The following is a 26,586-nucleotide window of genomic DNA, read 5'->3' as shown; positions in this document are numbered from 1 at the left end:
CCGACGGTTTTATGGCACAGATGGACTGTTGATACCGGGTTCACGCCGAACGGTTATTGGTGGACCAGACTTTTTACCGATGGAAAAATTGCGCTCTCTCGATGGCATGTAAAAGGATTTTATATGCACATACACTTCGTACTCGCTCGGCCACGAAATCAGCTCTTTTTCAATTTTCCGGTCAAGAAGCAAAAGTCAGTGCGGCCAATGAGCTAAAACTCAATTTGCTCGGAAAATCGTGTCCTCGCGGAATATTTTTTGCATATTTCAAGTGACGTCACGGGCCCTTTTCAAGAGAGCCAATTTCTATTCTTTTCATCTGCTGGCTGACTGTTTTCCCTCAAGGCGCTCCGCTTGGCTTTATCCTCCATAAATTTTATGCTTTTGTGTTCTCCATAAAGCGGCGGTGGCGGCGGCGCACATGCTCGCTGCTCCGTCGACTCTTTGGCTTTTTTAATCCTTGAAAATTTTCATAACTTGCTCAAGTAATAAATCTGGCGTAATTGAAAAATTGATTGCCGATGATAAGAGCTAGTCGGGAAGCCGCTGCTTGATGGACGCTGCCGGGGGAAGAGGTGGAGGTGTAAAAATCAGGTTATAAATTTGACACGCCGGAGACCTGCAGACGCCACCTCGCTGCTTTCAAAATAAATACACACCGCGTGTGTATGTGTGTGCGGGCAGACAGTAGACTTCAAAGGACTACATGGAGATTAATTAATTTTTCGCGGAGCAACGTAAATTAACATTTTTTCCACTAAAAAAAATTGCCCCGCTTTGATTATTGCTAGGGAAGCAAATCCTTTCGCGCAGCGATTGCTTTTGCACGGCACCGTTTTTTTCTTACGTGCTTTTTAATTAAAACTTCCAATTAAGAAGCTGTTCTCCTGCGTCTTCGTCGCCTTTGCGCCTTAAAGCAGGCAGCACGCGCGTTTAAAGCTCAATTCTCTCACTGCCGAGTAATTTTCAAAAGGTATTGAAGCAAAAATCAATATTTCCATACTTGCACACATGCGTGTAAGACGGGGCAGAAGACGAAGGAGTAGAGGAGTCGTATACCTCTCTCCTATAAGGAAAGAGTTAAGGGAGGCTCCGCTCGCTCGCCACTGCCGCTACTGCGTACAAAATTTGTTCTCTCGACGAGCGCGTTATTTTTAGAAACAAAAAGATCAAAGTGTACTACACAAGAAAGAGCACGGTTTGCCCTCTTCTTACATTGTAAGTACTTATACAAAATGTTGCAGATGCAGTTTCGCGTGCAAATGTACACAAGAAAACCAGCAACAAGACCATAAAAAACGAGGCAGACGCGAAAAATAGTCACGTCTCGCAATGGTTTTTCAAAAAATATCTGCCTACCGAGCAGCTGTTTTGTAAATTTGTAAAACTCAAAGGGAGTGTTGACAAAAAAGTTTAAAACTTTCGGCAGGAAAAAAGTTGATTTATTGCCTCAGGCATATGCGCGTCTGCCAGCCGGGCAACCCTTTTATTACAAAACCAGTTTTTTTTAATAATAATGCGCCGTGCTGAGGGTGCAAGAGCCAATGATGATAATTCCTCTTTCTCTCTCCTTTATTACGGAGGCCCCCACATGGACAAAGTCCCTCTCGGCTGCTCTCTATAAAATTGTAAAATATCATCTGCTACGGCTGGTCAGAGCTGAATAATCGGAGACGAGTGCGCGCGTATTCAGTGGGGGACGGACGATTCAAATAGCCACCCACTTTTTCAAATGGAAAACGCCGCTGCGGTCCGCATTCTGTTTTAATAATTTCTAGCTTTCCAACTTATAATACGCGCTCCGCGTCTTATTTCCCCTTTAATTTTGTGTTGTGAGTAATATATTTTATACGCGCGGCAGCAGCTGCACTCGTGGCCAGCATCCTTTGTCGTGGGTAAAAAAGCAAAAGCAGCAGATTCACCGCGATTATTGTATAATATCACACGCGCGGAATGACTTTTCGGTTGGAAAGGGTTGTGTGGAATTGGTAACATTCGTAATAACAGAGAACTCGCACGTTCTGATAATAATTTCATTAAGATAGTGAGCGAGTGGCAAGCGAACAACAAACACAGGATAATGTCGTAAGAAAACCACCAAAAGCAGTAAACATCTGTCCCTGCTCGAATTATTTTTTTTAATTCCAGCAACAAGCTGATGATGATGATGAGACGCACATGATGAATTCTTATTCAAGCAACTTGTTGTCTGCGCTTTTATATGTGTTCTTGGTTGGAACGAGAGCACATTTGTTGCTAATTTCCGACACAAAAAAAAAAAACGACGAAAAAATGGGAAGACGCTTTGCGAGGGCTAATGTGAGAAAGGCTGGCGGCATATTTTATTGAACGTCTGCACAGCGCGACGACGGCGCTGCTGGTAATATCAGGAAATGTCTTTATCCCTTGTTGACAACTACAATAAAAATACTTTTGATGACCTCATGCGCGCCGAGCACCATTAAAAAGACCAATTTCCAACATCTGCCACGAAATTTACGAGGATGGGAAAATTAAAGCGACACACATTTTGCGCCAAAAAATAAGCAACTTGTTTCCAGCGATATTGCGCGCAGCAAAAAATAAAAATTTCGATGTCTCTACGAAACTCGGCAATTGCCTTCAAGCCTTTGCATTTGGCCTCCGTGCCTTTATTTATTTTGCTCGGAAATATGTTTACGGAATTGATTTTTCGCCGACCGCAATCAGCACGATTCCCGCAAAATTAACGACGAAACCGAGCCAAAAACGTTTTCAGAACACTCAAACGAATCGCACACGTGATTGCTCTCACCCAATCAAATCGTTTTCTCCGTTATCCAATTTAGCTGCCAGTCAACTCAGTCACTCATTAAGTCAGCTCGAACTTTTGAAATTTCCAAACTCGAACGTACTTCTTAACGTTCCTCTTCACTCCCTCTCCAACACTCACTCACATGCATATATATACAGCTGATGGGAATGAAATTTCCCATCTGCACACACACACACACACACACATACAGAAGCAGCGCGGCACACATGGGTGAAATAATTGCCGCTCCATAATACAATAATGTACTCTCGATAAACCTCTCAAATCGCGTGGCGTGTACCAAGGTTTATTGCAATTGCTGCCTGCGAATAAAGGGGCATAAATATAGTAGTTTTGAGTGCAAAATATTGCGAGCTCATGGACATGCAAGCGCCAGTCAGCGCTCACGAGTACATACAATATGAAAAGCATGGTACAAAATACATACGTATGTGGAACATAAAAATTGCGGCGGCGGCATAAGCGGTCAGCTCGCGAGTATTGATCATCTCTCATGTGAAATGAAATTGCAATTAAAAATATGAGCTCGAATGCTGGCTATCATGCAATTGTTTCCTACGGCTTTGCACTCTGCGCTCTATAATTTACGGGCAGGTGGATTTGAGCCTGCAATCTCGATTCTTCTGCTTCGTTTTTTTCTGAAATTTCGACATAAATACACGAAAGAAAAATTTCTCTTAAAGTAATTTAAATTTGTCTGGTTACATCGGGAGGTCTAAAAAATATTAAATTAAATAATACATATTTTCCCTAATCATAGTTCCTCAATATTTGTGTACAGTAATGTGCATATTTTCACAATTTATACCTAAAAATGACCTAAATATCAAAATAAAAATTGTTAGATATCACGATGAATGATGTGAACTTTAAAAAGTCATTAAAATCGCTTAAGCCAGTCCTTGAGACTAATAGTATTGTTGGTGTAAAAATGAATAAATTTACGAGATAGTGTCAAAATTTTATATTGGACTCCGATCTTCTTGTGGTTGAGTGCTCGCCAAGTCGCCAGCCAAAATGTTTCGAATTTGGCTTCGATTCCACGACCCGCTGCATACAATGCTAGGACTAGTGTATTAGGCTGAAAAGCGGTGGATTTGTTTGTATGTAGCTGTGCTTATTTGTGCGGTGCGCGCCCCGCCAGTGCAAAATCACATTATGATCCGGCCGGCTGGCTGCACGGCTGGTTGGTGGCGCACGGGGGGCGCAGGGGAGCCTGCCGATCGCCGCCACCGCCGCTCGTACGTACAGGTACAATTGCAATAACTCCATTACGATTGTTGATAATTAACTTATCCTATCGTGATATGCTTTAATTATTCCACATGCTCGGCATTAAACTGCATTTGGAATCATTTAATTACGCTCATAATTGCAATTTCATATCGGGCGCAGCTTTAGTTTCTGCCTGCCGCTGATTTTGTGGTCGGGCGTGTTTGTTGCCAATTTGGTCGGTGCGTTCGATCGGGCGCTACCTTTTAATCTGCTTTGTGGATTTCTGGACAGCTGAGTTCGCTCCGGCCGTGTTCGACTGTTCGAATATCGGTGCGAATTTGTGATAGGTGCCGCTCAAAACTCAATGCTGCGTGCGAGCAAAAATTAAATTTAGCGGTGTATCTTCACCGGAGAGGTGTGCAGTTTGCAAACGCAATTCGCTGCCGAAGCAGCTGCTTTCGTTTCCAATTAGAATCTTATCTTTCACCGCGAAATGCAAACTAGTTTTTTTTTGTCCCCAAGACCTCCGTGTCAATCTAATTTTTATTTCCTTGCTATGCCTGTGCCATAACCGACTTCCTGTCGCTGTTATTTCTGCTTCGCTTTTCACAGTTTTAACAAGTCGTTGTTCATGCAACCTCGTCATCCTTTAACTGTGGGAAAACAAGCTCCGCAATGGCTGTTTTTGCTGCTCGCAGAGTGAATTACGCCCGAAATTAAGGAAATGCGTTTTGGCCTCATTGAAAATTTATTTATGCAACGCGCGAACGCGGCGCAGCTCTCTTTCCTTCGCTCCACGTGTACATTCTTCTCGTCTTTCTGCGCCATTCAGCGGGCTAAACAAACACATGCACACACACATCGCCACCGTCGCCTCCGCCTTGAGAAGGAACTAGCCATCGAAAACCCCTTTCGCAAATAAAACACAGTGTGTCTCTCTTTCAAGTGTCATTTTATTTGTCCGTTGTCATGGAAACACAAATAAACAACAACAACAATAATGAACGAACCTCGTCAGTCAGAGAAAGATGAATCGGCTTAATTTTTATTAATTCGCCACTGTGTGGAAGCGGCGAAAAGTATGAATTTTATTACTCGCCCGCACACGGCTCGCTGCTTGTTAAAAGTGCGAGGTTGTTATCTCTTTTCTAGCGCGGAGCGCAGCAAAAACTGTTGCGCCCCATTTTCCGTGTTTATAATATACGCGGACGTATATTCTTTTGCTTGGCGGTAGGGCTCATTTACATGAGTTTTTATCTCGACTAATAATTCTTACATAAATTTGGATAAAGGCAAAGAGAAGTGGCACACGTACGTATATTTCGAGTATATTTTCGAGCCATTAAGATAAGTGCGGCGCGGGTAATTTCGAAATGGCGACCGGCAGCCGCTAAAGGTGAATATTAAATAATGATTAGGATAAAATATATATATTATGTGTATGATTTTTTGCACGCTGTCCCGCTTTGAGCAGCAAAACAGTTGACACGCAAAAGGCGATCTTTTTTCTGATGCAGATTTTATTGCCGTACATTTTCAGCTACAAAACACAAAGCTGGCGGCGCGCTGCCGCTTTTTTGCCCGCAATATACGTGTGTATGCAACGCAAAGAGCACATAATACACAAAACACGGCGGTGTTTTTCTGAATAATAAAAGGCAACAGCAGTTTCGTATAATAAATTAGCATGTAATGTAAATAGGAATAATAAAGGACATGTTATCTTTTATAATATAGGAGAGAAACAGGAAAAATGCTAAGCGACGCGGGGTTAATTATACGCTGGCTGGCGTTGTAAACGCGAAAAGAATATTTCCTCTAGAAAAACGCTTTGCGTGAAAGTGGCGAAGTGTGCACGCGGAAAAAATACTACGCCATAACACAACACCAGTTGCCGATTATCTATCCGGCTGTTAAATATTAATCAGCTGCCATGAATAATTGCTTGTAAAAGCCAGATTTTTTTCTATATTAAATTTTGCTATCTGGCCATAAATTTTATTAGGTAGAGAGGAAATGTCACAAATTAAAGTGGAATGGAACGATCGAGTGCGATTAAAGCCGCTTAGGAGGAGAGAAAAAAATTTGCATCTCGATCCCGCAGTTAGGCTCTCTGTTTTCTGATGTTGAACTCTTTAGCACCTTGTGTGTGTGTGTGTGTGTGTTGAATATAGAGCAAGAATCTCTTTTTACAGCCGCAGTTATTGAACTCTCTCGTCCTTTTACACAAGTAATTGAGAAGTTTTAGAAAACCAAAGCGCGCGATCAATTCACTCCGCACACAACAATACGCGTGGGTGACGGAAACCGCAATTCTACACTCAACACTCTGTGAACGAACCAAACCGACTCGTGTATATACATTTGTCGTCGCAGATTTCCTCGCCTGCCTTTGTCTCGCCTGCGAAATGTATATTTCCACGTCTCGCTTGCTTTTTGCCGAAGGTGGCTGTGCTGAAATTGGAGCGATGAAAATCTCAAATCTGCCACGATTGACACGGCAAATAAATCGGACGAAAGGGCGCCGAGAAATGGATTAGTTTTACACAGCGTAAGTGAGCAATAAACCTTAATATGTTGGGCAGCATAATTTCGGCCTTTTTCGACCCGGTGCGAACGGCTATCAAATTTGCATTTAATCTGGGCCTATAAATTTTGGCAAAATAATAAAACTCACAGCCGGGCCGTGTCTAATTTATTGCGCGCGCGGCGCTGAAAACGGCCTGTTGCTCCCATCGGAAAGAGCATACAGCTAGCACAAACACACAAACACCCAGTCAGAGAGAGAGAGAGAGAGAGCGAGAGAGAGAGAGACGGAAAATAATCTGTCAAGAAGTAACGGTGCGTGCGGGTGTAATAATAATAATAACGACGAGATGATGATGCTGCTCTGCATACTCGCGGCTAATGTAATTACCTCACCAGTAAGCATGCGGGTCGAACCGAAAGAGAGCACATAATGTGGCAGAAAGGAAACGAGGTGAAAATCTGGCTGCTTGACCCGGCTGACATTTGGAAAATAAAATCTGAACGCGAGAAATAACGCCTGGCTTTTTTAATAAACCGGGTCGGAGGATAAATCTGTATTTATAGTCTCATCAGTTTATTAAATACATGCATAATTTCCATAAATAAACAGCAGCCCGTATGTGTGTTTGTGAGCCGTGAATTTCCCGAATGAAACTGCAAATGGATACATTCGAGTGTGCGCGGACAGATCGTAAACTTTTTGGTTTTATGAATTTTTTATTAATTCATCCGGGGAGTGGGCCTCTCGTGCGGCGCGTTTAAATGCGTAAAGACATGCTTGCACACGCGGCATACGGGTTATTCGGATTTTCAGCCGTGCACGCATTAAGGCGCAAATTACGGCCGCTGTGCTGGTGCTTGCACATAGAGGCTAGGTATACACCGACGAGAAATTCGATGTCCCCGCGCGCGTGAAATCAGCAGCTTTCTGGAAGCCGATGGTAATCGCTTGCGCGCGCGGAGCGCCGATGCGAGCGAACGCGAGCTGTGCCGCGCGATCGATTTGCCAAGACGCGACATTTCAAAGAAAAGTGGCCAGCATCCAAAATTTCTGACGAAACTAAATTTGTCGTTCGCGCATCAAAGCGAACTGGCGCGTTGCATTTTACCGAGTACAATGACATTATCGCACCCAAAGTCTTTGCATTTCGATTCGCCGACCTGCCGCGCTTACTTCTCACACCGGCGTCTATTTTGGCCACCGCGAGACTTCGTTCCAATTCGACGGCAATTAATTTAGGGCGAAATTAATTCGACCGAGAGCTGGTCACGTTCGCTCATCAGCTGCTTTTGGTCGCGCCCGATGACGCCGCCGCGGCCACCGCCGCCGGCTGATGCCTTTGCTGATGCGTATTGTCATTAAATATTGGCCCGCCTCATTAACACGCGCTCTATAAACATTGTGTTTGTCCGCCGTGCGCGCGGGGCACATGATGCTGTCGCCTCAAAATTCAGAAACGATGTTAGCGCCTTTTCCGCTAAAAGTGCATCGACCATTTGGCAGCTGACTCTGAGGCGCAGATGAAAATCCTTTCGGGTCGCGACGAGAGCGTGTGATTTTTCCGTTGCCAAATTTTCACGCCAGCTGGTGCACAGGCAAATTAAAAGGTAGGCAAATATTTCGCAAAGCAATTATCGGTGTAATTGAATGCTAATTTTCCTTGGTACGGCTTCCACCAACTAGGCGTCAAAATGCGCCAAAATATAGTAGAGCGCCGGGGATTATTTATCGCGCGGTGAGGATCGCAGGAACGAGCGATGCTGGCAGAAATGAACGCTATTTATCATGTGCTCGAGACTCTAATTAAAAAGGGCATGGAAACAAGCTCGACTGACATTTTGCGGCAAACAAGCTTTTCCCCCGGTTCGACGGTGCGTGTGCTCTTTTATGTCCATAAAAACCCAACAAGCAGCGGGATTGCGATTTGATCGAGATAAAGATCTAAATCAGCAAGGCCGGAATAATTACTCAGGCTAGAGCAAGTCAAAAAGTGGACTCTGATTACAGCTACTTAACTCAATATACCTCTGGCGTATAAATGAATTATAGTTAAAATAACATTATCAGCTGAGGCAGACTGATTTATTGCCGTCGCCGTTGCTGAAAATATGTGTACTCATACGCTTTAGCAAGCGCGCGGCATTGAATTAGTTTGTTCGGGCAACAAAACGTCTGCTTTTTAGCTGAAAACGTGTGCGGAATAGGCAACTTTTTCCAGCTCTCTTCTTTATTATACACACGGTGCACACAGCAGTTTAAAATAAAAGCAGCGGCAGCACGGCTCGTTTCTTGTATGTGTATGTGTCGCGCTGGCTTGATAGAGCAGTTTAACTTCGCCAGTAAGGCACTGCGGCCATAATTCTTCGCGAGACCTTATCTTGTACAAATGAGATCAGAATTAAGGTAAATTCACATCAGGCTGTCCGCATAAATTCACTTCTTGAAAAATCAACTCGGCGCTGAATATGCTGCCTGTGTGTGTGTATATGTGCGCGCAAAGGCTGTGTGCTGTGTTTGCGGTGGACGAGTTTTTGCGCTGCTGACTTTATACGCTCAACTGCCTGCTTTTTGCCACAAAAATAACATCTGCGTAGAGCAAATCGAGAGAAATCATAAGCGAACCTTGTATAAAATTGAGATAATTCCTGCATTCACACACAACTTCTCGATTTTTGAGGCGTTTCACATTAATGAAAACGATATTAGCGAGAAAGAGACTCACGCCAGTTTCCTTTTGACAGATTTATTATCCGCTGTTTGAAGTTAATGCACATTTGTATGGAAGCTGCTTGTCAGGTGGGATTCAAACAGAAAATGCTGTAGCACTAAACTTCCTTTGAACATTAATTTTTTTCTCTCACTAATGAAACAACATGTATCTACAGATGTGAAAACGTGTCCCTTAAAATCACTCATCCAGCAAACACACAAACAGTTTGATTGTTGAATTGATACAAAAGTTGTTTTAATTTATATCAATCTGAAGAAACATAGATTTTAAACATTTACAATCCTTTGAAGAAAAGCAGCAACAAACTTTTTGAACGTGGATGATTGAAAAAAAATAATGGTAAACACGTGATTTATCATTCAGGTTCTATTAGCTCCTAATTTAAATAGTTTATCAAGAGTTACTCGATGAAATATTACAGATTGAAAAACTCGTGTAGTTTGCAATTTAACTTGGCCACTTTATCCCAGAGTTTCTCTAAACGATGACTATCAGTCTTTTAACGCTGCTCTGTTTTCTCATAAATATCAACGTCAGATCTGTTGGGCAGAGCATGTTTCTCCTTAAAGACCAGCAATTTCATTTAAAATATCAGACAGTTTCGCTAAACTTGTGGTATGGGTAAGCGTTGTTGGTCAAAAACTCACTTGCTGATAAGCAAACCAGCACTTTTTGTACAGAACGTTGCCTCACTTAAGAAATGACATAAATTTAGCTCCACTCATTTGCATTATCTGTCCGAGAGCGGAGTTCAATTGAGATTTTGTCTGATATGGTCATGCAACGTTTTATGAGTGCGAATAAATGATCTAAATATAGCAGAATCCCGTTCATTGAATAGAATGACTATATTTTTGCTCCTCTTTGCGCCGGGCAGGTCGTAAAATTCGTAGTATCTGGTTCAATTAGAATTTATTGGCCTTGAGTATGTAGATTCCTGAGAACGCGGTGTGATTTTTCTACATTCGTCGAAGAAGAGATCACTATTTTTACGGCATGAGTGTGCCAAAGGTGTTTTCGGCTTGAAACCTTATTCATTTCCTTCAAACTGTGATATTTCGAGAGCAGGAGGAGAAAAAGCAGTTTCTCGCCAAATACGGCTCGGCGTATCTATTTAAATTCGGTACCCATAGCAGCAATTACCAGTGACACGACGTGGCTGCCAAAGGAATAAAAACATGAGGCGGAATGCGCCTGGATTTGTCTCAAAATTGTGTTCGACTCAAAAAAAAATCGGCAAACATGGATGGGATTCTTACGCGTCGCGCCTGTATATTCAGCACAAAAGTGTTGCTTTTTTATGGCAAAATACACGCACACACATTGCACAGTTCACAGAGTCGCGTCGTCGCGGCAGTTTTATATTCAAGCCGGCCGGTGAGTGTGTATAAAATAAAGAAAGGAGGAATTAAAAAATTTCATGTTCCTTTTATAATGTCAAAAGAAGTGCCGCCGTCGCTGCTGCTGCTGCTGCTTTTATTCAGCAGGTTTTCGCATAAATTTGAGGCCATAGGCTAGGAGAATAAGATATTAAAAGGGCTAACACACAAGAGATGTGCAGAAAATATAAAGCTGCTTCTTTTTTGCTGCTGCAAAGCGGCGACGCGGGCTAATGCTGCATGTTATGTGTTTATAATACCATAGAGTACATCGTTTTATGACGTGTCTCATTCTCTCTCTTTTTATTATATAAAAATGTCAGCAAGCAGGGAAAATAATTGCTTTACTGTTAAGGTGAGAGGAAGGAGGCAGTTGAGCATCAAGGAAAAAGGGCCACTAACTTTTATTATTTGTGCCGAGCCGCCTACTGCAAGCAAAGCGCAAGAAGCTGTGCTGGAAGGTTAAGCGAAACATCAAAAATGAATTTCCCCATAAAGACAAAGGCGGCGCGGAGGGTGTTTTGCACATTATCCGACCGGGACCCTCTTTTTCTCTCACGGCTGTTGAGATTTTCTGTCATATTTGCTGACGAGAGGCGCAAAAAAAAACGCTGTTTTTTCCACATTAGGCTGCACCGGAGCATGCAGGCAGCACAAACAAATCATAAAATATACATATTAAGTAAGTTTCGCGGCGGCAGAGAGCCGCAGAGGAGGCTCGACTGACTTTTTTTCATAAAGGAGAAAGAGACAAAAATAATATTTGAAGTGCAGCATAGATGCAGCATGGAACATCAAAGCCGCGGCGCAGAGAATGATGATGCAGCATAAAAGTAATGAAAGCGGAAAATTATACAGAAAATTCTGCATCAGACTTGCCACCATAGGCGGCCGGCGACCTCTTTTCATCCCACCTTCAGCACCAATCAAAAAATTCTATTCATTAAGCCGGAGCTGATGCTTTTTAAAATTGCAAATGTGCTGATGGAAGAGAGCTAGCCATTCTTCGTGAAAGTTATTTGCCCAAATAACCGCAAGGCCAATTTTTCGTTGAAATGCATTCGCATGTTTTTTTTTACTCTTCAAGAATGATTTGCCAGACATTTTTTTCTGAAGCCAATTTTCTGGTCCGAATTTTTGAGGTCGTGGAAACGAAAGGCACGCACCCATTGTTTTACAGCCAATTTTTTGTCGCCATGCATTAAGAGGTGAAGAAGCGTCAGCATCGGCGCAAAGGAAACTAAACCTCCGAGGCGATGACACATCGAAATTGTAAAAAAAGATGCAGTTATAAGGCAATAATAATATAAGGAACTCAAACACACACAATCCAACCTTTGCGCTGATGTGCGGCAGTATTTCTCAATCTGTGGAAAACCGCATTAGCACTCACTGGCTGGCATCATCGTAATTCAAACACGAATCTTTTCTTCTCCTTTGTTGCTGCGGCGTTATTATACTAGTGGCAGCCTCCGCGCTAAAATATTATTTCCACCGAGAGAGAAGAATGTGTTTGTGCATGTGCCATTAAAGCGAAAGAACCGCGCGTGTAAATAAGTTTTATATTAACAGCATTGCTCGTGGCGCGGCACACTTGTACAATAGGTGTAAAAATGCGTCGACGGCACTTTTATATTTCTTTGTTTTTCCAATGAATTGAGTTGGAGGCTTGTCAAGCGGCCTCATCCGCTTGTTGACGGATTTCTAGTAAAAAGCGACTTGGAAAGTGGGCTCCTTTGAATTTGGCAGTGTCAATAATCTGATTATACGTTTTTGTTACAGAGTGTGATCGTAGCCGCCACGCAACTTTCATCCACAATCTGGCCAAACTTTCGGTGCAAGTGAGTATTCCGTTAAATGTTTTTTATGATACTATTAGCTCGCCTGTGAGATCCGCGTGTTTTTTTGCCAACGTGCAAAAAGTCTGGACGGCCGGTCTCATTTATTATTCGATTCTAGGTTGAATGGCGGAATTAGCATAAATGTTACGAGTTCGCGCGCGCCGCTATATTTTCTCTTCTTAACGGATTTGCGTGGATTTAATTTTTAAAAGTAGGCTCGAAATTTCGAACAGTTTAAAATACGACGAACACTCGGCCCTCTCCCCTCATTCTGTTCTGACGCAGTCACGCAAAAATCTGACTGGAAAACGCGACTTTCGCCTGCGAATGGCAAGGAAACGCCTCCGAAATGACAAAGTAAGCGGCGGGGCCGCGCGCACGCAGCATTTCATTATTCGTCGGCGGTTCGCGTGATAACAGCAACAATGTGGTGCATGCAATACAAATAATATAAAAGAAACGAACCGCAATGGTCGGAATTATTTTATCACTTTTTCCAATCCCTCCTACCGAAAAGTGGGCGCCCGGGGGAGGGGTCAATCAGAAAAATGAGAAAAGGGGTTCCAGCTCGCGGCAGATGTGTCCACCGCTTTTTTGTTCAGGGTTGGGGGAGTGAAACCAGGCCGAGCGTGCCCGAGTGATTCAGACGCAGATATAAAATTACACTATTTTACAAATAAATATAAGCGTTAAAGAAGGTGGGAGTGGAACAATAAGCATCTCGCGTCACAAAGAGTAGTGTATGTTTGTTTGCAGCTTTTGTTTTTCATTATCCGGCGAGTAGCCAATTAAACTGTGGAGTAGTACGAACGACCGCTCCGATTGGCTGTCACCGGGTAGTAAGTCACAAATATGTATTATGTCCTCTCGCCAACAATGCCAATATAAGCACTGTACCTGAATATTTATTACCCTGAGACGCGAGTGAACCTGCTGCTGCTGCTGCTGCTGTCGATGGCAAAAAGCAGCGGCAACTTAATAAGAGACACGACGCGTCCGAGAAGAATTTCTGGTTTAATTGAAACGCATCTAAATACGGATAAAATCAATCCAAGCGATTGTCGCTTGATACGTATATTCAATTTATTATCTGATTAAAATCCACTTTGTGAATTAATGGCAGGGAACTGAAATTTGGTCGCCTTTTTTGGCCGTATAAGCTGATGGTGATGGTTATCAACAGGTTTTTCATAAAAATTTAACTCGCTCTTCTTGCTAAAACTGCGTAAAAAGTAGAAAAGAAGCGGCAGGTCGAAATTAATCTAAGAGGTGCCATTTTTATTTCATTTTTGCTACTTTTGAAACAGATGCCTTTCTTATCACCGGCACACTGTTTCGTTTCAGGAATTCCAGACATTTTAATTACTATTGCTGCGGGGTGAAAGTTTGTCTACTCGCGAACCGCCTTGATTTTTTTACACTCGAATTAGTGCGCGCGAAATTTATATATATGATGCGAGTGTGCTTTGTGTCTCGAGCGCGCGGCGAAACAGGTTATTCCCTCAGCGTTTTGTGGTTGCCCTTAACAGCTCGATTAATGGGAAAATGGATATGATAATAAATATACGCATAAATATATTTCTCCGTTTTCGAATGGATTTTTTTGTGCCGACGCAGGCCCTATATACGTCCCTCCCGCCGAGTGTTCATTAATAAAGGGAGCCAGATTGGAAAAGGCGCGCGCTGTTGTTTTCTTCTTGGGTCCTTGTTGCACGCTGCGTGTATGTCGTATTATGGAATTTTAATAGTACGGAGCCTTACAAAATTTAATGGGTTTTAATGCCTCTAGGTCGCTTTTCATATCAACTCTTTTAGACAATTTATTTCTGCCCGGATGAGATGCTAAAAATCTCATTTCGTTGCTTAATAGAGAAGAAGTGGGAGAGCAGAAAAATGGATCCGAATGCCTGACCCGCGGACATGCATGAAAAAGGGGCTGCGCGGCGGTGCAAATGGAATCCGATAAGTCTGTCCCGGAGAGGAAAAATACACCAAAAATGCAAATAATGCCCCGTAATAGAAGATAAAAGTTCCTTTGTTTCGCGCCAAGGACTGCTCAGCACAATAAAAAGCCACGTATGTATAAATAAAATTCCACTTTAGGCTGTGTAGCCATAGAAGGAGACTTGATGCTCGCAGATTGGCTTCGGCTATACGCGCGCGCGCTCATTATTCTTGGCGACCAATAATCTCGTGAAAATCGCGCGCGCCGGACAACAATATAATTTCACTCTGCAGCAGCGCCGAGCTGGTTGCACTGCATTTTATTTGTGGATGTATGTATGTATAAAATAAACACACAGCATTCGAGAAATATGTATAAGAAATGAGCAGAGCGAGCTTTATCGAGCGGAGGGGCAACTCTGCATGTTTCTCTCGCTCTTACTCGCAGCAACAGTCAGATGAAATCGGTAAACTGTGAACATAAGTGATGCCACGCGCGATTTATCCGTCCATAAATTTTCCTCCGCGATCGATGCACTTTTACACGTGAATATTTTTCAGCTCGTGTGTGCGCTGTTCGCCGCGACTGACAAACAAGAAATGCACACGGCCTCGCAATCAATTATACGCGCAAACAAACAAATAAATTTCAACGACGCTCTTATTAAATTCTTTTTTTCCGACGAATTCACTCTGTGCGCGCACCGTCGGCCGGGGTAAGGTTACACTCAGATTGTAATTGATACACTTTTCCCCGTTCCAATACAATTCGCTTATGCTGACCAATAAGGTGTGGTGGTTTTCTGTGTTTGCTCGATCGATTTTGTTCCTTGTCCGCGAACAGCCGATCTATCGATCCGCTGTCAATTAAAATTAAAAAGTTCCCCAGACAATGTACTAGGCTGGTGGTTTTGACGCCTGTGTGTTATGTCGCCGTCGAGTTTGACTTTCGAGAGGAAGCCGTTTTCTTAAATATATAACCTCGTCCGTCATTGGAAGCGAGGAATTCGTCAAAAGCTATAAAGTCAGGAGGCTTCTTTTAAAATGCGCGCCTTCCACCCAAATTAATTCAACGCGCTGGAATTTTCTGATAAAAAACAGACCCGTGCGCTGATGTAATCTTATTATTTCAAAAGCCATCACTCGAAATGTGCCTCAAAAAAGGGAAAAATTAATTTTATGTCTTTCCACGTCTTCTAATTCCCCGACTTTTCTAATTTGAGCTTCTAAACGAAATAGCTGCCGCGCGCGTCGAGTAATACCAACCGAGAAGATTATACGCGCGATGCGTTGACGACGTGCGTTTAATAAGAATTGGCAAGTATAAGGTCAGCCGACCAAATGGAGGGAATTTCATACAATTGGCTTGTAATTAAAGCTGACGAGCTGTCCCTTTCGCTCGGAGCGGACATTGTAAACTGGCAAATCATCCTCCAAGGGAACGTGCGAAAACCACAAATTCTTGACACTTTCAAGCAAATAGGATGTGCGAATTGCGCGTAGTGCGAACGTGTGAAAATCAGAGTCAGAATGAAATAGGGACACCTCTCGGTCCGTATGCGAAAACCTGTTTTTTATTCACAATCTACATATATTGGTCGGTGGTCTAAGATATATACACATCCGCTGTCCCTGAAACAAATTTCAACAAATTTTACGGCGAACGCCGAAATTATGGCCGGCTTCTCTTGTCAGGACAACTTTTATGCACAACTTGATTGATACCGGGTCGTGTAAGGCGGACGAATTTTTTCTCTCAAATTCGACGCTGATCGACGGAAACTCAATCAGGCAAAAAGGGCACAGGCCGGGTTACATGTCGTACATGGCAGTAGTGCTACAATGTATGTAACCAGAGCCGCCTCCTTTCGTACATATATGACGAGAGGAGAGTGATTAACAACAGACGGCGGATACCTCGCATGTTATTATTCAGATCGGCGGGCCAAGAGTGCTAGTTTCCTCCGCTACATAAATTTCACGTCTTGCATGATGCACGGAGGTTCTACAAGATCGACGACGTCCTTTCCGACGGTTTCCACTGTGTCGGAGGTCGTGGTATCAGCTTCACCTCACGAGAGCAGAGCGAGAGAGAGACTCCTTTCCTTTGAGGAGGAAAAAGTAGCGTGGAGCCAACGCCGCCGTCGCCACCGCCTCGCTCTCACCCGCTCTCGCAGAATGAGCGTTTACAACAGCGTTAATAATTAAAAATGTCTCCTGAAGGGTTAAATATCATCAGCGCGGCGGGCCTGCCTTGATACACGTACACATATAATGCGGCTGGCGCGGCAGTTATGCGATAAAACATAATCCTTTCGGGCCGCCGTCACCGCCGCCGCCGCCGCCACCCACATTCAATTTTCAACGATTTCCGCTGAAAAATCTCGGCGCACATACGAATGGAGATAAAGCAGAATCCAACATTTCTGCTGTTTATCTTACACGCCAGACAACAAGTCAGTGCTCCGCGGCAGCCGCATCTTGGATTTCACGATGGCTGCAGCCTATGTGTTTTTTTCCTCGTCTCTCGCGGGGGAGTTTCTGACCTTTTAATATATGTACAAAGGCCGACTATCAAATTTTAAGCGGATAAGTGCGTAGCTCCGGCGGCGGAGTCACTATATAGACTGCTGCCACTTTTCGATTTTTCTCTCACTTCTGCTCGAAATTCACACCGCCCAGCCGGTCCGCCGGATGATGAGGTCCAGATGCTGATTTCTCTGAGAATAACACACATACAAGTTTAAAAATTATTTTACTGCTCCCTCGGCGTCATAAAAATTTTATGATTGAAATTTATTATAACGCGGCCGGCGAGGCGGGATTTCTGTGTCCGATATCAAGTTTTTGGACCCATAATTATGCAAATTCAGAGTGAAAAATTATTTATATACATTTCCCAGTCCGCTTTAATACCCAGATTTGTACTTAAGGCAGCGAGCAGTCAGCGGCGGCGGCTGAGCTGTTACTTGATATGTTGATCTCGAGATGCTTTCCTGTAATGAACTCAAGAGCAGCGTTCCGAAGACAACATTTATTTTATATCAAAAAAAATACAGAGCAGCAACGCTCGGGCTGTCTTTCTCATTTTGTTTTATCCCTCAAATCATCTGCCCAGGCTCGGCGGAAAACGCCTCGAAAATCTCCAGCACTTTATCTCGTCGCTCTTGCTTCTCTGCCATGGCTTAAGAGTACGCAGAGAGCCAGCCTGCTCCTCTCCATTGTGTTGCTCACTCGCAGGAGATGACTGTTTGCACCAGTTATTTTTACGTTATTTAATGAGACTTAAGGTAATTACCCGCCGTATACCGTGCATTGTTTCTTTTGTAAGTACACGATTCTGAACCGTGATAAAAGTCGCGGGCATAATGCGAGTTGCTGAATAAAAGCAGCGGGGAGGGCAGAGTGAGAGAGATACGCTCGCCGATGTGGGCCGAGACTCCATTAATTATCAGCTGCTGCGATCAAAAGTATAAAAAGTTTTCTTTTAGCTGATTTCATTCCCATTACCACTGGGTATGAGCGAAATTGTGTATTTAAAACAGCAAGTCCCTTTCTTGAGTATGTGCTGGACGCGCAGGCCTGCGACCGGAAGAGGCCGGAGCATGTGGCATTTTTCATGCAACGCAGGCGCCTAATTTTTTCATCCCAACCACATTTTTTACGACTAACAAGCCAAACACGCGTGGCTTCTCAACCCTTTCCCTCCCGCGGTCGATGAAAACACACGCGTATTAAAAAATTTAATGCGGCTCGGCTCGATTAATTCCTCGTCTCGCGCAATTCAACTCGTCCGTGCAAAACGCGGGTTCTGGCTGTAAAAAATGTCGCGTAAGAGTGACATTCGCTAATGAATTGCCCGAATTTTTACTCCAGTGCTTCGTCAGACGTAAACAGCGAGAGAGTGCAATCAAAAGTGAAATAAGCAGCAGTTTGCTGAGCCAGCAGCGTGCAGCCGAGGCACGCCCAGGTGTTTGAAATTAAATCAAATGTTGCACACGGTGTGCTCGCCCTGTCTCTGATTAATCATTTTTCGCTAATGACATCACTTGGGTGGAAGAAACGGCGCGCGGTTAATACATTAAGGCACGTTTATGCAAATAAACGAGCTCGATCGAATCGGGCGATTCTCCCGACTTTTAATTATGTGGCCCGGTGACGTTATTTCCTAGCGCGACAAGAAGTAGCGAGTCGAGGAAACGAGGAAGAGAGAGTATCTGCAAACAAAGACAATAGGTCCCAAACGCCATCCAATTTGCTCTTAATTGCCGGGGGAATTTGAAAATCAGCGGCATCGCTCTTCGGCAGTTTGCGGGAAAATTTCGAGCAAATCTCCCACACCATTGCAAACAAGCTCTCTCACTTGCAGCTTGCAGGATTTCCTCTCACCCGATCAAACGGATCAAGTTGAGCCTGCCGACAGAAATTGGCAAATTCACCAGAGGCCTCCTCGGCACGGCTAATTCCTTCACCTACGCATACACTCACCCGCGCGCACGCACGCACACCGGCACTCGGGGAGTTATGCAACCCGTCGGGCGTGTGGATGCAGCGCACAGAAGCTCTCCATATAGCTCTCTCTCTCTCTCTGTGTTGTGTGTTCTGTGCGCTGAATTGGTGGCTGCTGTGGTGCACACAAGATGCATTTGCACACAGAGATAAACCTTCGGCCGGGATGAGTTATGCTTGGGGGCACATGCAGTAATCAGGATCGGCTGAGCTGGCCGAGGCCACTCGCAAATTGCATACAAATATCCACAGATACACGCGCCATAGGCACGGCCGGCGCTGCCACCGCCGCCGCCGCCGCCGAGAGCAGGCTGACATTTGCAATTGCAGATTAATTGATATCTGCAGACGAATGATGTCGGGCCGCAGTGTAGACAAAAGCATTACCGCTGCTGCAATATTCCAACCCCCTTTTCATAGCCATTAGTCAATATGATGCTGCCGCTGGTCGGTTCTCTGCTGCTGCTGCTGCTGCTGCTGCTCTGTGTGTGTTTCACTCCGTGTATGGGTAATAAATTGCGCGGCTAGCTGCTGGATAGATATGGATGGATGGATGGATGTGCAGCATGATGTGATATGTGTGTATGCTGCCGCTGCCGGACAATCCCATTTTCAAATGTAACCCATTAATAACATTATTGTATGTGGAGTGAGTGAGCAGACGTGTATCAGATTTACGCATAAAATAAATTCCCACACGCCCGTTGTTGCGAGCGTTGGCGGCGGCGGCGGCTTTGGTGGCGACGCTCCGACCGGCAGACAATCAATTTTTCAAATTAATTAAAACTGGTGTTTGTGTGTTGCGAATTTATCAGCAATTTGCACAAATCGAGTGCGTTTTGCCCGCCCGACGGACGCGCGCCGTCACCTCTGTGAAAGGGGATAATTTATTTCCGCGGTTATTTGATTGCTGCGAATCATCCCCATTTCGGGGTTGCCCGGAACGAGAATTGAGGGAAAACACTGGTGTGGCTCGTGTGTGTCCGACAAAGCTAATATTTAACATGCCGAAAGAGAATTTTGATTGATATTTAAAGAGTTAATCTGCTTTTTCGAAATTGCTCTCAAACTATTTTAATCAAAGCGGACATCACTGCCCTCAGCGTTTCGGAAAAATGGCGGTTGCAAATTTTTTGCAAATTCATTTGCCGCACCAACCTTATAAGGAAACTTGTCTGGCTGTAATTCCATTTACAACTCCAATAAAATGAGATATAATAATTTTATTTTCATGGCATTTGTTCCAGATAAAATGTAAGAAATGCGCTGGACCTGCTTTTTCTCATTTTCAGCGCGATGGACAATAAATTCAATCCGTTTATGCCATAAAGCAGCCGGAAAGAACAAGCAATCAATAAACTTTTATGGTCGGCACACTCTCGACTTTTTCCACGGTGAAAAGAGGCCGATTTTGCTGAATTTATTCGCACAACCGACTAATTGGTCGGCATCGTAAATAACTTTAACACGCCATAAAACTGCGCTGCTGCACTCATTCATTAGCAGAGTTGCACTTGCCGACTATGAGAGCAGGCGGCAGCAGTCATCGGCTCAATTAGAATGCGCGCACAGCTAGGGCACATATGTACACTCTTGCTTCCAGCTTTTTCACGCAGAGCAAAGAAATTAATTAATTCGCCGCCGCGCTTTCCTTTGAGCATGTGCGCATTTTTTGTTCGTTTTCGCAATGATTTTTCCACATATGCTCTGCAGAGCTGTTTGTAATAAAATTGTTTCCAAGACAAATAGCGCTATAAATGGCATGTTGCTGGCATTTTCGCTCGCCTCGGGCCATCTTATATGTATTTACTCGGGCGCGTTTATCAGCCGAGCAAATCTGCTCCTGCGTCGATCGCTCAAACTTAAGTTGGCCGCCAGTCGATAAGTTGCGTCGGAATTCGCCAATTCCAGGAAAGCAGCCGCGCCGGGAGAAGATTGAAGCAGCGGGTGTTGCGTTGGCAATTGATTTTTTTACTTTTCAACTCACTCACTCACTCACTCACACGCTTCCAGAGTTAAGGGGAACTGCACTAGAGAAGCAGTGTGTGCAGAGCAGGGTCGAAAGTGGGGCGGCGAAATCGTCGCTAGGTGCTAATCACAAGGCAGGCATAAATTAGCTTTTATCACATGATGCGATATTTTTTCGCCTTAATTTACACGGTATTGTAATTCACACGTGCTGACAGGTCGCGGGGATGCGCGCGGCCTCCTTTTTCTCGGAAATGACGCATCGTGCGCTCACGTACAATTTATGTAGAAGGAAAGCTGTCGATATTGCCGATGAAAAGGGATAAATTTCCTCCTCTCTGCACGTCTCCTCGGCATACAGCAGCAGTTTTTATTCGGTGGAATTAAGTTTGACAATTCCCGGTGCCTGGCTGGCCCCGCAGAAAGCGAAATTTCGTTGGCGCAGCGGGCCGTCTTAAATTACACTCTCGCAGAATGCGAACGGGATTAAATAAGTTGAAGATTAATTTCAGAACCCGATCTCTGCGGCGTCGACGCTCCTTTTGTGTGCGTTTATTTTATTGTCTCGGCTGGAAGTAATTCCCGTCTCCACTTGTCGTACGAAATTTGCACTACATAAAGTTGCTCTCGTGAACGAGTCAGCTCTGGACCTTGTCAAACCCAATTTGCTCGCGATTTTGTCGGGCGTTTCAGCAGATTATTGACTTTTTTTAACTTCAAAGTCTCGACTGCATGAGCATCGTTGAAGGGTAACGGGAAATTTCGCAGAATATTTTTCTCACTTGCTCACTTGCGGAGAGTGTCGAAAACCAAACAGCTGGCTTCTGCTATAAGTGGCGAAATTCGCAACACGGGCCTCTACATAAGCTGCGAAAATAAACGTGTGCGAGAGAGAGAGAGTGACACTTTCCAATCACAATTTGAGACAAAACCAACTGCCAAAGAAGAGCAGCCACCGATATATATGCATGTGGCAGTGAGGAGAGACTCGCTGATAAACATCAGCCTAAATTAAAAGCAATGAACGTGTATGACTTAATCTGAGCGAGTTTGAACACCGGGCAGGTTTATTAAGCAAACTGGAGGGCGGCCGTGAACGCTGGCAGTATTATTAAAATTTAATCGCCATGGTGGCAGCATTAATTTATTTTCAACTACTTTTCAAGAGGTTCAAGTTTTAAATAACTTTTGGGCACATCCTCGGCCAAATCGAATTGGCAACAAATTAAGTCAAACTGACGTAACCAGCGCTTGAGCTGCTGCTACCGGGTAGCAGTGCTGAGAGTCTTAGCGAGGCACGTAACGTTTTCCGCTTTTCCGCGACTAATTGCACCGGCTCGTCTGCTGGCGAAATTACCAAGAGCGCCGTGGCAATTTCATAATCGATGGCAGCACCAGAAAAGGAGTTGGACCGAAGAAGCACCGCGTCCGTGCAGATGGCAGGAGCAAATATTGCACCGACGCCGGCAGAGCCACCACCGAAATTATACATCTCGTTACTCGATCGGTCGGCTTGTTTTTCTAATTTAAAGAATCACGACGTGGGCGGAGTCAGCGCCAAGAAAAAATTCAGCACGACGCAAACATGCGCTTTGTGTGTATGTGTGCTTTATGAATTGTTTGCCGGGGCATTACACAAAAAGTTTCATAAAACTTTACTGCTGCACGCACCTACGAGCCGGAGCCAGAGTGTGTGTGTGTGTGTGTGTGTTGACGAGGAGGCAGTAGTCGGTATGCGCCGCCGGTGTTTTTTAAACAAAAATATCATCTTTTTAAATAATGCGCCCTAGCTTTAGTAATTGCTGCGTGCGTGTTGATCCTGGTGGCGGTGACGAGAGGCGCCAGCCAACCTGAATGCTGCCAAAGGAGCTGCTGCTCTTATCAAACGCATTGTTTCTTTATGGCAGTAAAACATTTTTGGGTGTATTAACTTTGTATCACAAATGCTCGGTTGTGGTGCTGTGTATTTTAGCAGCTTAGGACTGTCAGCACTGAGATAACGGCCCCTTTTCTCTTTCCTAAGGTGTTTTTCTCTTGCACCGGAGCCAGCCAACTGCCGCCGCCGCCGCTGCGCTATAGCGAATATTAAAATGAGCATATGTGTCGGCGGATTTGAATATTTCGGGCCCATTACGCCTCATTTTCCGTTGATCTCGAGTGCTGATAGAGCGCGAAGCTGTTGTTGTGTTAATTACTTTGGAAAAATATCGTGTAATAACTGGATGCTCCCTAGGACGAACGCCGACCGGCCGGCCGGCTCGTGCAGTGAGTAAATATCGCGTTGAATAATCTTCACCCCTTTGCCATCTGCTGCTGGCTAGCCGGTCGCTTACCCATTTGTCATCTTTATGCGTGCACGCTTGCTGCCAAATGGACGAGAATTTTAATTGCCGCCGCAGCTAACTCGATTACGTTCGCGTGGCGCTGCGGAAAATTTTCGGCAAACAACTCGCGGAAAATCGGAACTTTGTGTTCCCCCTTGAATCACTGGCCGCGCGCGATTGCAACTTTTCAGGCAAAATCCGCCAGCTTTGGTTCCCCCTACCGTTTCATTCAATTTGACTCATCAAATTTTCCACTTTCAAGCTCGTCGGCTTTTCATTTCGGGGAAGACCAATCAGCGCGCTGGCGACGCATCAATCTCTGCCGCAAAATAAACCGGGCAACTGCCGCCTTGAATGCAATTTATTTTTAAATCAATATTAAAAGCCCGAGGGAGCACGTGTGTGCATATATCAAATTTAAATACAGTAGACGACAAAAGGCAAATAACAGCCCATATGCAGATGAGTCGCGGGAAAATCGTGACGAGGGGGTGGTTGTCTGCTGCCGGTGGCGTGGCGCTTGGCCGTGGGGGCGATAAAACGCGCGGGGACGGCGAGTTTTGTTATTAAAAATAAGCCACCACGTCGAACGATATGTCGTCTCAAGTGCCGTTTCATTCATTAAGAGCAAAACAAGCCGCCGCCGAGGAGAAGCTCGCAAGTTTTGCTCGGAAAAATATGCTATTTTGCCCCTCTCTCTCTTTTTGTAATACTCGCCGCACCGCATTATATATAATCCAAACGCAATCAAAATTGGCTTTTTCTCCGGACGGAGAGATTTAAAGTTTCATTTTTAGTCTGCCACGCCAAGAACGGGGAGTTTGAAAAGGATTATTAAAAGTTGCGGTACTTTTTTTTTAATAATATGCCAAAAGACCCATTATTTCATTTTCCCTCTGCTTTAATCCGCTTGCCGACTGCTTTATTGATTGATTATTTTGTCATCCGTGGACAAAAAAACTATACGACGATGTGCCTCCTTCCTTCTTTTCCGAGAAAATCCGCTAGAGATTAAATTCTATTTAGCCAAATTGAATTGCTCAGGCAGTGTGCAATTTCGTCCCGACATCAGCGCACAACATGCGGAGAATAATGGAATAAAACGACCTAATAAAACTTTTTCGTCTCGTGGAAAATTAAAGGCGGAAAAAGGAAAAATCTGCAACGAAAATAATAAAAGCGACGGGGCCCTCGCAAGCTTTTTCTCTTAAGACTGCTGAGGCAGCTGCTGTCATTTTATATTTGCATGCTCTCGTCTTGTATGTATTTTGGGAATAAAAATTGTGCTTTTTGAGCTTTATAGTTTACGACGTCTCTTAAAAATGTAGGATTTGCAATAAAACTTTTGTAGTTTAAGCATAAAAACCGTGCACATTTTATGCCGCCGCTCGTTTTTTGCTGCAATTTGAGCGACGGCGAGAAAGAAAGCTGCTGCTGCTGCTGCTTTTGATTTCGCAAAACGAGACGCGCACGATAAATAAAGCCCTCCGACGAGATAATGGCAGAAGAATAAGGCGAATTTTGCGTTCATCGCTGCTGCGCTGATCTTGACGACTCTAATTGCAGCCTCGATAGTTCAATGAATGAATGGGCTGCTGCGGATGATATTCCACACTGGCACTCATGGGTGTTAGAAAAGCAACGGACGATGCTCGATAGAAATTGCCTGCATGCGCGGTGATATATAATCGCCGGCGAACAATAAAAAAGAGAGCAAGATGCGATGAGATCAGCCGAGCAACCAATTCCCACAGATATAAAATAATCAATTAGTTAATTCCATCTTCGCAGCGAGTCAGTCGTGTGAGAGCGCCGCGGCTTTATTGGGTCACAGCGGCTAAACCGATCCAAACCGAGAAAATCTTCCGCTACGAGACGGAAGAAAAGTTGCACACACACGCGCGAATTTAATATTGGCACCGCACGCAGCCCCACTTTTTCCCGGGGACGAAGCGAACCGAGCGGATCAATTTGCTGTGACACTAATGATTTTGATCGGGCAGATTTGCATACAAAGAATGAGCATGCAGACACGCCAGATGCTTGAAGCAGTGCAGCAACCGAAAAAGGGTTCCAACATCCGATACACCCTATTGTGTGGATGCACTCTGCTAGTAATGACATTTTGACAGGCTTCGTGTTCGACCAGCAACGCAATTTATTTTTTAATCGGCACCCGCTGATGCAAAATGTTATTGATGATGCACGCGCCGTCAGAATGCAATTTTTCGCGCCGCTTTGCCCGATTTCCCGTAAAGCGCGCCTTTCGGCCGTTTTTTTTATTCCGTCACGCCAGCAGGGGAAGGGTAGAAGGCGCGCGTGTATCCGATGCTGGAATATAAAAGCTAGCCGTGTACAAAAGGATGGTTACAATAATTTATCTTATTCCAACAGCGGCCAAATCTCCTCGCTCTCTCTGACTTCTTCCACGACTTTTTTAATACTGGCTGCAAGTATCATGACATAGTGTGTGCGAGACCATGAGGAATGAATATAAAAAAATGATCCATCAGATTTGTGCTGCTGGTGCTGCTCTCTGCTTCCTCCATTATATTTATACGCGCGCACATAAAAAGGAGCACGCCTGCTTGATTGATGATCCTTCCTCGCTCCTGCTTTCTTGACCAGCACTGCTGTGTGATATGTAAAAATCTGCCCTTTCCAGCCAGCCAGCCAGCCGAAGGCACGTACCCCTTTTTGCGAATCGCTTCCCCCGGCCGACCGGTCGGCCGCCTGCTGAAGCTGTGCTGTTATTATTTAAATTTCGCCGCGCGCTAATGGATTTTCACGCACAAGACTGATCAATTTACTTGCGTTAATCATTGTGATTGAAATTTCGCCAAACATCTGCACGCACGTGATCGTCATTTATTTCAATCAGGCCCGCGCGCTCGCCACACCAAGGCCGATGCTTCTAGTCGAGATAAATCCATCCTGCTGCCTCTCTCACTTGAAATTGCTGCTCGTGTGTATGTGTGTGTGTATCAGTACTGATAAACCGTCTTTAGAGTTCAAATTCGCGCTTTTAAGCAAAAAAGCCATTCAAAACGACTTGTTAATAATATCCACTCCTCTCGCACTGCCGGCCAAAGTGGGGACGGACGGACAATAAATATATCTTGGCAAAAAGTTGACCTTAAGCGTCTATTAAGAATAAACGCAGTAGCGTTTGCAACACAAATAACATCCGCCGCGCCGCCGTCTCAGGGGCCCATTCAAATAGACGCGCTCGTATGTGCGTACACACGAGCATATAACGTTCTTTTACCATCATCTTTGCAAATATCATGACTGAGCGAGGAGGCCCAGCCAACAGAGGCAGTAATAGGA

At 44.5% G+C, this 26,586-nt stretch overlaps 1 protein-coding gene across 6 annotated transcripts in view; it reads left to right on the top strand.

The window, feature by feature from the left end:
* The window catches only part of cas (castor), a 79,274-nt gene that overhangs the window by 9,198 nt on the left and 43,490 nt on the right, over nucleotides 1–26,586 (top strand). For 5 of the 6 annotated variants that reach the window (XM_065494820.1, XM_065494825.1, XM_065494824.1 and 2 more), the window contains exon 2: nucleotides 12,453–12,511. The gene's annotated coding sequence lies outside the window, so the exon portion shown is untranslated. Of the gene's footprint in view, nucleotides 1–8,143; nucleotides 8,168–12,452; nucleotides 12,512–26,586 lie in introns of those variants that run through there. The other variant, XM_065494821.1, reaches the window with a different exon arrangement.

The sequence above is a fragment of the Cloeon dipterum genome, chromosome X (genome assembly GCF_949628265.1).
Source record: "Cloeon dipterum chromosome X, ieCloDipt1.1, whole genome shotgun sequence".
In the NCBI taxonomy this organism is placed as follows: Eukaryota; Metazoa; Arthropoda; class Insecta; order Ephemeroptera; family Baetidae; genus Cloeon; species Cloeon dipterum.
This window is presented reverse-complemented; position numbering and strand designations above follow the sequence as displayed.